Genomic DNA, 12,216 nt, shown 5'->3' with positions numbered 1-12,216 from the left:
GGCCCAGCTTCCTCTTATTATTTTACTTCATTCTATATTTATCATGCAGGAGCTCCTGCCAAGCCTCAGGGCTGCCACATTCTCAACAATGTGGCTTTCCTGCACCCAACCCCCCAAACTTTAGCCCTGGACTCTGGCAGGGACACACACGCGCACACACACAGTAAAGAAGGAAATGGCCATTGTCAAGAAAATCGGTCCCAAAGGAAGTGGCTGAGGGATGAGCATCAGAAAGGTCAGTCTCAGGACACACTGGAGAAGAGAAAGAAAGTATCCTGTGTTTTTATGTTTGTCTGCCGACGAAAACCAGCTTAGTTCTTTTCCACTATAGTTTATTACAAGATTTCGAATATAGTGTCTTGTAATAAACTATAATGGAAAAGAATCGAAAAAAAGAATATAGATATATGCACATATATATACGTATGACCGAATCACTCTGCTGTACATCTGAAACTAACACAATATTGCAAATCAACTCTACTTCAATTAAAAAAAAACAACTCAGTCTGAGGGCCATCCAACCCCTTTGGCTTCCTCCTACCCTCATCTTTAGGATACAGGGGGATGCGGGATTTCCCCAGAGAAGGACACAGCCATAGTCAGAAAACATGGATATCTACAAGTGTCTGGATTTTGATTCTTGGAATATTGGTTTACACTGGATATCTGGAATGTTGAATTTTTTTAAGAGTTGAATCCTCTGGAGACTGTTAAGTAGTAGACACTAGGCTTTTAGGTTTAGGAGTTAGAAGATATGATGCTCATACTTCCTGACCCCTGGGGAGGTGTGTCCAACACATGCCACCAAAGAGCCCTTTAGCACCTGGACCGCATTTCAGCCGATGATTTTCATTTTCTGGAAAGTGCTTCTAAACCCCTATGGTAGTTATAAAGCTTACATGAGTATCTTGGACTCTCTCTAAATATTCATGTCATTTACTTTGCCCCAAGTCCTCACATCCTCTAAGATGGTTAGCCATAGCATCCTCTTCATGTGCGTGTACACAGGTATGTGTGACTTCACGGCCAACTTCTATTACTTCTTGGCCGTTTGCGGAGGATGGATTTGATTGCTAACAGTATGTGAGAAAAATAAATTAGCTTTTCCTCACAACTCTGATGATCATAAATAATACATATGTCTTGAAGAACTCAATTCTCCACTCTTCTGTGGTCTTTGGGGTTTTCTTGAGTAACTCCTGAGGGTCTGAAAGACGGTGGGAGAACACCTAGGTTTCTGTGGGTACTTAGAACCAGAAGTCACCCATGGCTTGACCAGACCGACTAGGCTAGAATATTAGACTACGAAGGGATCCCAGAGATCACTCTCGCCCAGTCTTCTTGTTCTGCCGCCCAGAGAGTCTCTTATTATATCAGCAGCAGAACCATCTGGTTCTGGTTCCCTTCTTAATCTAGGAATGTTTTCCACTGGACTAGGGTATGCTTCCTGAGAACCTTCTCCATCTTAGAATTTAGTAACGCTGCTATTAAGCCTCAGAATTTATAAGCATTTGTCCCAGGTTGCCTGGTTTTGATAGATTTAAGCATAGTGTATTGGCAAAGGATCAAAAACACGGGGCAGGCACAAACGCTTTTCAGGGTCTGTCCCTAGATAAATCTGACAGGCGCCATATAATGATGAAGGTCTGACACCCACTCACCCAAAAGATAGGTTTATTAATGGTAAAACAACCATCTGGATTTCAGCCAACATTACAGTATTAGCATCAAATCACTTCTATTTGCCTGTCTAGACAAATCCCTCTAACATCCAGGTACTTGGGGAAGTGAAACGAGAATTAAGTTATAAAGGAGTAGGAGACTCTAGCCCACAAATATTACAGTATATTCCAAAAACTGTATCATTTCTCAATAGTCAAAACACACAAGTTCTAACAACTAATAAAGTATCTGAAAGAAGGGAAAGATCTTCCTATTTTTACATTCCCATATATCTTATCTTCCTACATCAAGGTATGCAACCCCCAAGGTATGAAGTTATATCTAAACCCACGAGTGCCAATATGTACACATACTAGCAACCCTCATCTGCCTCCCAGCCAGAACCCAAGTGATGTAACTTGGACATCACCCCTCACTGGAACTCTTTTAGATGACCCCTGAACTAGGTTTGGTGCCTGACTGCTATTATCCTACTTAACTTGTGAGGTCCTCAAAGAGTTTTAAAAAATGGATTCGCACACTTGGCCGAGAGGGTGTGTACAATCGTATACTGTCAGCACTGCAGTTGCAGAGTTGCCTCAAGAAAGAATTTTTAATATTTATGTATTTATTTGGTTGTGCCGGGTCTTAGTTGCTACAGGCAGGCCCCTTAGTTGCAGCATGCGAACTCTTAGTTGTGGCATGCATGTGGGATCTAGTTCCCTGACCAGGGATCGAACCCGGGCCCCCTGCATTGGGAGCGTGGAGTCCTATCCACTGCACCACCAGGGAAGTCCCAAGAAAGCATTTTTAGAAGCTGCAGCTTCTCAGCTAGAAGAGAGAGGAAAGATGGCAGAAGCAAATGGAGGAGAAGAAAACCTCAGAACGAAACTAATGAAATTGTTTAGTGGCTGGGGATATAGACAAGCTCCTACATGTACATATGCCACAGCAGTTTGAGAATAAAACAGTGTTCTTCAAGGCCCATTATTAATGGAACATGCATTTGGAACTGGGCCCTGAAGAAAGCTATTTTATTTATTTATATATTTTATATATAACAGGTGGACTATTAGGAAAATAAAGCCAAAGGAAGACTTCAGAGGATTCAGGCTGCCTTCGCGATGGTCTGATGGTTTACACATGACCTAGTGAGACCCTATGCTTCTTAGTATTTTGTGGTATTCACTTGAACAAATTCGCACTAAGCACAGAAGAGGAAGCTTCCTTTTGGTTAGGAACCGTTAACATTAAGCCCAACCTCGGTCATGATAAGATTATGGCAAGCAGCTTTATGATTGCATTTTTGGGCTTCTATTACATAAAACCAGTGAGGTAATTATTTTTAAGCAGAAGGAAATAGGGGAGATTATGCCAGTGATTTTTCACTAGGGGGGGGGATTTTGTCCCCCCAGGTGATATTTGGCAAGGTTCAGAGACATTTTCGGTTGTCACACTGTGTGTGTGTGTGTTACTGGCATCTAGTGGGTAGAGGCCAGGGATGCTGCCAAACATCCTGCAATGCAAGGGACAGTCCCCACTACCAAGAATCAGCCAGTCCTAAATGTCAATAGTGCTGGGGTGGAGAAACCCCGGATAGAGGGATGGACATGACACTGTTAAATTAATAGAGTCTAATCTTGGTCCTCATCTTGTAAGACTAATGACAATGAAAGCACTGCCTTTTATGCCTCTGTTTCCCCATTTGCAAAATGGGGATAATGAACACATTCTTTATAATAATATCACGAGGAGTCATGAAACTATACATGCAAAAGACTCTGATATCTTCAGAAGAAAGGGTCTCTGTAAAATCAAAGCACGGTTATGATTACTGCACTATGATGAGCTCATGAAGTTCTGTCTTAAGAACTGTACTCCTCCCCCCCAAAAAAAAATTCCTCCGGGGAAAGAAAACAAACCAGAAATGATCTCATGATGATGACACCTGCCACACCAAAAAACAGACACAGTTCAGAGAAACTAAATTATTTCCCTCCAGCAATGAAGTAGGCTGCATCTGTAATTAAGATCTTAATAAGGGAGGTAGGAGGCTGGATACAGACGCTGCAGGCTGTGAGGCACAGAGCTATCCTGCCAGGTTTCAACAAGAGCAACTGAAACACAATCCCCCTCGCTGCCTAGTGCTCTCAGGTGTTCTCTGCACAGTCCATATTTCAAAACGGGCTTTCCTTCATTGCTAAAGATTCCTACTCCTGCAAGGAGAAAGAAAAGGACCGCCTCATTATGTACCAGCAAATGTCACGTGGTAAATAGTATTTACAGGTAAATATAAAAAATTTGCCGGAATCCACTTTAAAAAAGCCTCTTAGATAATTTCCTGATAAGAAGCTGAAAACAAGTTAGATAAAAGCCTGGCATAAGGCAAAAGGGATAATGCTTTCGATGGCTGATTGATCTCTGAAGCAGCTAGAACGACCATGTGTTCCTAAACTTTCCAAGACGGTCCCCGTTTCAAATATCCTTCCCATTGTCAGACCATCTGTCCCACTTTGGGGTCTGTGAAACATGGATACATACCTACAGAAATGATCTATATTTTAAACTAAAAATAAAAGACAGGCATCAAGTATATATCTTGCTAATGGATCTACCTTGGCTGACTTTAGGATTTGGGAGGAAAACAGATAAGTACTGATAAGAATCTTAGGTTTAGTCAATGGACTGTTCTCTCATTGACAAGATGATCTTTATAAGGGAACGAGATCTATTCCAAGGGCATGCTGGCCTCTGTGAGACTGTCAAGCAGTCCAGCTTCACAGTGAATGCCACTGGGCTAACTGTGTTCCTATCACCCCCTTCCTTTACCCTCCCCACCATTTAAGGGGATGCTCATCGAACTTAGCTCTGAGTGGAAAAGATTGGAGAATCAGAGAATAACATGCAAGTTCTAACCCAGAGGAGCACTCAAGGGAAAAAAAGACGTCAAAATTTTGCTCTACCAATGCTGTTGTGATGGTTCTGCAGCACTGCTGGTCCACTCAAGCCATTTCCTGCTAACTCTAAGTCATACCACGGATGATTAATAACAACAAACAAAAAACAGTAACAACAAACTCATGGACAGATCACTGACATGTCCTGTTAGAAGCCTGGAGTGTCTAGAAGTCCACTTTCCTGACTTCCCAGTGGCTGGCATTGCTTGTTATGGTTATTGGGGGCTGGGGGACGGAATCCCAGCTCAGTCTTTCAGTAGAGCACAGAGCCTGGGGACAGAGACGCCTGAGTCCTGAGTCAGCCCCATCTTCTGTGGGAGTGAGGTGCTAAATTAAGGGCAATAAACTGACGACCACAAATCAATGAGATTAAGGCTAATTCATACAAGAGACAGCATAACTAAAATAAATTAGCAAAAATATTAATGACATCATACTGTCTAAATAAATATTGCTTTAATTAAATAGAAAGATCTGGTTCAAATCCTAACCATTTATGCCTTTTGGTGGTTGCAACTTTCTACTGAGTTTCACAAATAACACCCTCCCACACACACACCCCTCCGCCCGCCCCCCCCCCCCCCCCCCCCCCCCCCGGCCACACACACAAAGAGCAAAGAAGGGAATTAAATTCAAAATGAGCTATCAAACGTTTTGGTGCAGTGCTTGCACTTTTACATATTCATGGTTGATCAGTCTTTATTTCTGGTAATCATAAACATCAACGTTCCACATAAGGAACAATTTTTGGTAACATAACTGTTACCTTGACATATTAGAACTATCAGGAGGAATTCTCATTTGCAACATACACACCAAGATCTGCAAAGAAATAAGATGCCTCCATGTGAGTGAACCCAGCCTTTGAATAAGGCTCATGAACCACCTACCTAAATACCATTTAGCACAATTAATTGCTAAATTAATTGGGGAAGAGGTTGAGGGTAAGGGACTAGCTTTTTTTTTTTTTTAAAGAATAAACCTGTATTTAGTAATCCATGGTGAGGCCCAAGTATATGTATTTGAAAACACTGCACTGGCAATTTCATTATCTCCATGATCAGCTGTCCCACCCTCCACCTCAACCATGAAAACTCACGGTCACACACCATCACTACTTCTATTTTCTGGAGTGCCTGTTCCATCTTCCTCAAAGCATTTGCCTCAATTCACCTAGATCACATTGTCGACCTTCTGAATCACTCTTTCCAGTGGAGAGTGGAAAGGGTCACCAATAAGGCCTTTATCTTAAAATGAAGATTCCTCAGGAAGACAGTCTTTTGCAGCTAAGCTGTAATGTTCCCCAGGCCTGCGGCGTCCTCATTAACTAGTAAGAATTCCCGCAGGGGGATGACTGGAATGTTCAAAGTAAATAAGACGGACGGGGTGTTGCTGACAAAGTATAAACAGGGTTTTTTTGTTTTATTTTTTGGGTCCCTTTTCCGTGACCATACTCTTTGCAGTCATCCATTGCCTAGGTAACTGGTAGCTATTCTCTTCATTTTAAGTTGGAAATAGAGGATTTCTTCCCAGTGGCACCATTGTGTTTATCTTGGCAAGGAGCCTTGGTAATTACCTCTATATGTTACTGCAGAGTAATTCCATGGTCCCAGGGGCTGGGATTTCAAACCAATTTGTTTAAGTTTCTTTCTAACCCTAAAATGATCTAAAAATAGATCACCAACGCCTCTTCCTTTACATCTCCATCACTCTAACTGACGGCAGTAGGCTAGAGATATGGTTTCCCTGAGCCCCACTCACCTCCTGTGCACTTCACCTTTGATTTTTTACAGTCATGACTTTCTCTTTCCCTCGGTACCAGTTTTGTTGTGGATAAACAATTGTAGCAAAGGTTTCCTCTTACATTTTTATACATATAATGGTTCTGCACCTATATGTCTGAGTATATATATTGTATGTATCTTATAATGCATCATATAATACCTGCCATTTTAAAATGCTTATTATGTACTAGAAACAGATGATTTTCATATATTATATCCTTACAACTATCTGATGAGACAGGTACTATTACTCCCATTTTATAAATGAGGAAATGGAGACCTGAAGTAGCTTGCCTAAAATCATACTGTTAGGAAGTAACAAAAGTGGGATTTGAAACAAAATCCACTTTGCCATATAGCGAGACTCTTTTAACGGCTATTTGTGTAAGTATTATATGTAATTCAACATTCAATTCAATGTTTGTTGAGTACCTACTGTGAGCAAGGTCCTACGATTTCAGGAATATCAAATCTTATTAATAACAATGAAGATACCAAGTCATTAAAATATTAGCAAGTGGGGACAGAGGTGTACTGGTAAATCCCTGTCTGGCATCTGCATTTCTGCAAGACATCTCCAGGCCCATGGAATATTCAATAATACTCGATTATCTTAACCTAGTGACTGGGGTTGTGACATAATCCTGTCACCAAGTCTTGAGTCCACACTATCCTTTTAACATCTATTGGGCACCTACTTATATAAGGAGAGCTGGGGCCGACTAGATTGTCTGCTTCCATTATGCAGGAGCCATGGTAAATACCTTACCATGGAAAATGTCTTGCTTAGGCTTTAGAACAATCCTATGAGGCAATTATCCCTACTTTACAGATAAGAAAACTGAGGCCCAGAGAGCTTAACTTGCCCAAGGTTACAGAGCATCACATCACAGGAAACAGAAATGCCTTTCCCCAAACCTCATACTCTATCTTGTCTCTACTGCAAGAACACAGAAGAGACCAAGTCCCTACCTCTGCCTCCCACCTCCAAGGCCACAACAGATCCTGGATCATACTTTTTATTCAAGGGACTTGTCTGTCAATCTGCCTCTACATACAAATAAAGGGTGAGTCTCTCGTATTCAGTGGGGCTTACCTAAAACTGGAAAGCCCCAGTGGGCAACCTATGTGAGTTCCAGGTATCATTTAGATAGTGATTTGACTGAAAGAGGTTAATGAGTAAGGTAGTGCTAACAGAGTAGGGCAGCGGTGAGAAACAGAAAGCCTATTGTAGGGATTATAGGACAGTCAGGGAGACAAAGGTTTAGTCTTCTGATTCTCTTATAGAGTGGATGGATGAGGGGGTTTGACTCACAGCAAGTGACACACGAACCAAGTCACGTAGACACAAAGAGACAGGGGCAAATGAATGGGAGCAACAAGGGACCAAGATTTCCCATAGCAGAGTCCAAAGAGAGGAGGGAGGTAGGGGGTACAGAGTGTGCTTTAAGTGTGCCACGTCTGTGTAGGTGGGGAGGCAAGCCCTACAGAAGTCGGTATTAGAGAAGCATAAAGAATGCTTGAATGAAAAAAATGAGAGACGGGCTTCCCTGGTGGCGCAGTGGTTGAGAATCTGCCTGCCGATGCAGGGGACACGGGTTCGTGCCCCGGTCCGGGAAGATCCCACATGCCGCGGAGCGGCTGGGCCCGTGAGCCATGGCCGCTGAGCCTGCGCGTCCGGAGCCCGTGCTCCTCAATGGGAGAGGCCGCAACAGTGAGAGGCCCGCGTACCGCAAAAAAAAAAAAAAAAAAAAGAGACGATGAGGTCATAAGGGCACGAAAGGGGATGGAATTGGCAAAGAGGCTTGAAAAGTGGAGAGGAAGTTTCTTTAGAAGTGGGGGGGCGCAGAGTGGAAGCCACTGATGAATTCTCAGAAGAGGACTGATGTATATTTCAGCAAGAAAAGGATGCTGAAGGAATCTTCGTTACTGTGCAACCTGCTAGATCGGTGTTCTCAGAACACCTTCAGTTCTACAAAGACTCTGATTTCTGTATACGTAAATCGTTTAGCTCTGAAAATGGGTTTGCTCAGTTAAGAAATAAATATGTAACCAAATAATTTTTTCAAAGCATCTTTTGGTGCTTTTAAATGCATAGATCTCACATAAGTTTTAAAAAGGAGGCAGGGGGCAGGAGTCCCTCATTTGGAGGGTGTGCAACACATCATTTAGAAGAGAATAAAAAATTTAAAACCAAAATGTTGAAGCCAGGAAAGAATCAGAAATTATATGGATTATAAATGACCATGCTGACTCAATCAAAGACACTTGATCAAATGTTCTCAAGCCACCTTGAGAAAATAAAAATATGTTCAAAGTCCCCTAGAAAGCTTTTCTTTGTACACACTTTCCGGTTTCCCTAACCTACTTTACCATGTTCATCCACGACGCAGGAATCTGAATTTCAGAATGTAGTTTTCTTACTTGTGTTCTAAGCTCTACCTGTTCTAACGTTCAGTCGGAAGGTTCATGAATGAGTTTGCTGAATGGCAGACTAGAGAAGTAATTTAGCATTTTAATGTAGGCACACAGGGTACAGAAATTTGGCCACAGAAGCTGCTCAGCTATTAGAGATCAAACAGGCCGGGCCCGTGGGGCACTGACCAGGCCTGGGCCTGCACAACGTGGGTGGGGCCTCGGGCCTCTGCTCAAACACAGCTGTGCACCCACCCTCCAATTACCCTCCTGGCAGACAGCAGCGATAACCCACCCCCAGACCCTCAGGAGGGAAGCTTTCCCTGAGCAAGCCACGGCCACTGAGGCACAGCCCTCAACCCCAGTATCCAGAACGTGCTGTGTATGTTCCAAGGAGCTTGGGGAAAATTCTTGATAAATGAAGTCCCCCGCAATTTACTGTCAGCGAGCCTCAGACGGAATCCTTTAAAAAGAAATGGAACTTTACGTGCATATGAGAGTGACTGCACCCTTCCTGTGAACAAATAAAAATACATACAATGCAATTAAAATAGACTAGATATAGGCTAACCAGAAAAAATTCACCAGAGCAATAGCTTGCATTCCACAGTGCTCAAGATTACCATAAATATAAGCTGGCTGAGCTGGAGCTGTGTGTAAGTTCAGAATGAGGGGAGGCTTGGTTGTTCTCTAGTTATGATCCCTGAAGTAGCCAAACCAGATAATCTGGTTAAAAAAAAAAGCCTTAGGGACTTCCCTGATGGCTCAGTGGTTAAGAATCTGCCTGCCAACGCAGGGGACACGGGTTCGAGCCCTGGTCTGGGAAGATCCCACATGTCCATGGAGCAACTAAGCCCGTGTGCCACAAGTACTGAAGCCTGTGTGCCTAGAGCCCATGCTCCGCAACAAGAGAAGCCACCGCAATGAGAGGTCCGCGCACCGCAACGAAGAGCAGCCCCCGCTCACCGCAACTAGAGAAAGCCCGCGCACAGCAACAAAGACCCAACACAGCCAAAAATAATAAATAAATAAATGTATATAAAAAATATCTTCAGAGTGGCCGGATTATAAATCTCTCAGTGAGTATTTTTAAGTCTGACTGTGCTAAATTTATAGTGTTTAGAGCAATATCGTGTCTAAAAGGTAATTCCTGACTCCAGGATTTTACAATCTAATAATTATCTGGTTTTACTACCTAAGTGGCTCGAATTAAACAACACCACCAAACATGCATTTCACTTTGCTTTGTAGAGTTACTGTCTTAAAAAAAAAAAAAAAGAATCTATTCTGCAGGAATACTTGAGTTCTTATGATTTATTCAATAAGCATGAAAGGTCTTTTATATAATCGTTACCTTGATGTGCAGGAATACTCTAGATGACATAGAGTCTTAAACTTCCTGGGAGAAGAAAACACCAGTCACACAGCACATTTTAGGGAGGTCACAGAGAGTTCTTTCTTTAATAGTGGTTTAAAGTCACAAGTTCTGGAGCCAGATCATCTTGGTTCAAATCCCAGCTCCTCCACTTTTTAGCTGTGTGGCTTTGGATAAATTACTTAGCCTCTCTTTGCCACAATTTCCACATTTGAAAATGAGTATAAAGTATTAACACCACCTCATGGAGTTAATTGGAGATTTAAATATGGACTTCTGTATTGGCCTGGTGAGTCTTAAGAACTGTTATTTATCACTCGTCTACCTTTGTGCCACCTCCTCTACTTAAAATTACAAAATCCTCTCCTGAAACAAAGTCCATTATTAACTTGAGAGAAAATAGGCTTTATGAGAAAGGGAAAGTAGATTGCTTCAGCTATTGGTTCCTTTTATAGTCACCACAAGGTGTCAATCTGTCATTTGGTTAGTTGGGGAAGTCAGTAGTTTTGCTGGTGAAGACGTGCGCAAGCTAATAAAAATCATACATTTACAACACTTGGCAGGGTGTTCGGCACTGGTAAGACCCGGCAGAGAGGCAGGTTTTCCCCATGAACGGCAATCACAGTTCACAGCGTCAGCTGCTGTGATGTTTTCTTTCCACAAAAGTAAAACTAAACATGATGAGGTCGCTGAATAAAAGTGACTTTAGACTTTTCTGTCACTTTCCGGGTTGCAGCACTCAACGTTAAAAACAGCCATTTATACTTTCCAATAATAAATGTAGGAACGTCTTTTCTCTTTTTTCCCCCTTCAAGCTGGTTTTTATGAAACTAAAGGCATTCACAATAGGCAGAGGGGCAAAGATTCACTGAAGGCTAAGTAATATCTGGAGATAGGACATTATGATATCCTATCACTGTTCTAAATAAGGGAACTGTGGAAATACGGGTGAGCCATTTCAAGAAAAAGAGCTTTCCTGCCAGGTGGAAGGATTTGTTTCTGGTTGCATCCTGAAGTCAAAAATATTAAGAATCTTCAGGATTATCCATTCCCCTGATCTCTCCTATTGAGGTAGAAAACGGAAAGCTGATAGTACAGTGCTAACTGATACCTCTGCTTTCAGAGAGTTCTAACCTTTCCAAGGAGAGCTATAACTCATGCATCACAATAGAGACTTTCAACAGTTAGATTTAGAGCTACTGAACAAGATTTATAGCTTTTGAATAACAGGTTTATCACTGAGGTTAGCCAGCGGCTATTAGCCAGAACTGAGTATTTACAACCTCACATTAAAAAAGGATGAGCCAGAACCTAGGTAATTCAGAAAGAAAGCCAAGTAGCTCTCAGCGAGCACAATCTTGAAGGTCAGACAGGTAACTCAAATTGCCAATCCCAAAGCATAACCACCTGGCCTAAACGCCTTTCAATAACAGCATGTTTGTTTAAACGCACTGGGACTGTATCTATTCTAAAACACAGGTAGTCATCCTCCAAGCAAAATTCATATCCAATCCCTTGCAATCTGCTCTGAATAGGGGGTCTCTGGAAGCTGCTTGCCTGGTTAGATGGGGGCAACTTAGACAAAAGGGGATATTCTAAATAAGTTTTAATCCTTTTGCCGAGAATAAACACACAAAGGTGCGAAATGCTTGGGAAAATATGCTGCTGAGTGTTCTGACACTACTATGAGTTTCAGGGACAATAAGCTCGCTGGAGCCTTCAGACCCTCAGTCCATTCAAACGCCAATGAAAATGTTTTCAAGAAATGGCAAGTACTCATTGGTTCTGAATCCAATGTCATTTATGGATGTCAAAATTCTCCATCATCAGCTGTATAAGGGTACCTGGGGCTTTGAACTTCTTCCACTAAAAGTACGTCTGGCAAACTGCTTCCCGAAGCAAACGCTTTAAAGCAAAGGCTGAAAACTGCTTTAAGAGCCAGGCTGAGAGGCTCAGCAGTTCTGATTCCTTTCTTACTACGTCTCCCGGGACAGTGGCGGCCAGGCCCGGGCGCGGAGTG

The 12,216-nt window shown here is 42.3% G+C and overlaps 1 protein-coding gene across 5 annotated transcripts in view; it reads right to left on the bottom strand.

Annotated features, from left to right (window-relative positions):
* The window catches only part of NEDD9 (neural precursor cell expressed, developmentally down-regulated 9), a 300,840-nt gene that overhangs the window by 32,035 nt on the left and 256,589 nt on the right, over positions 1-12,216 (bottom strand). The gene's annotated exons all lie outside the window — the stretch shown is intronic.

This window comes from Orcinus orca, chromosome 10, assembly GCF_937001465.1.
Source record: "Orcinus orca chromosome 10, mOrcOrc1.1, whole genome shotgun sequence".
Lineage (NCBI taxonomy): Eukaryota > Metazoa > Chordata > Mammalia > Artiodactyla > Delphinidae > Orcinus > Orcinus orca.
The sequence above is the reverse complement of the archived record's forward strand: the minus strand, read 5'-3'. Positions and strand labels throughout refer to the sequence as shown.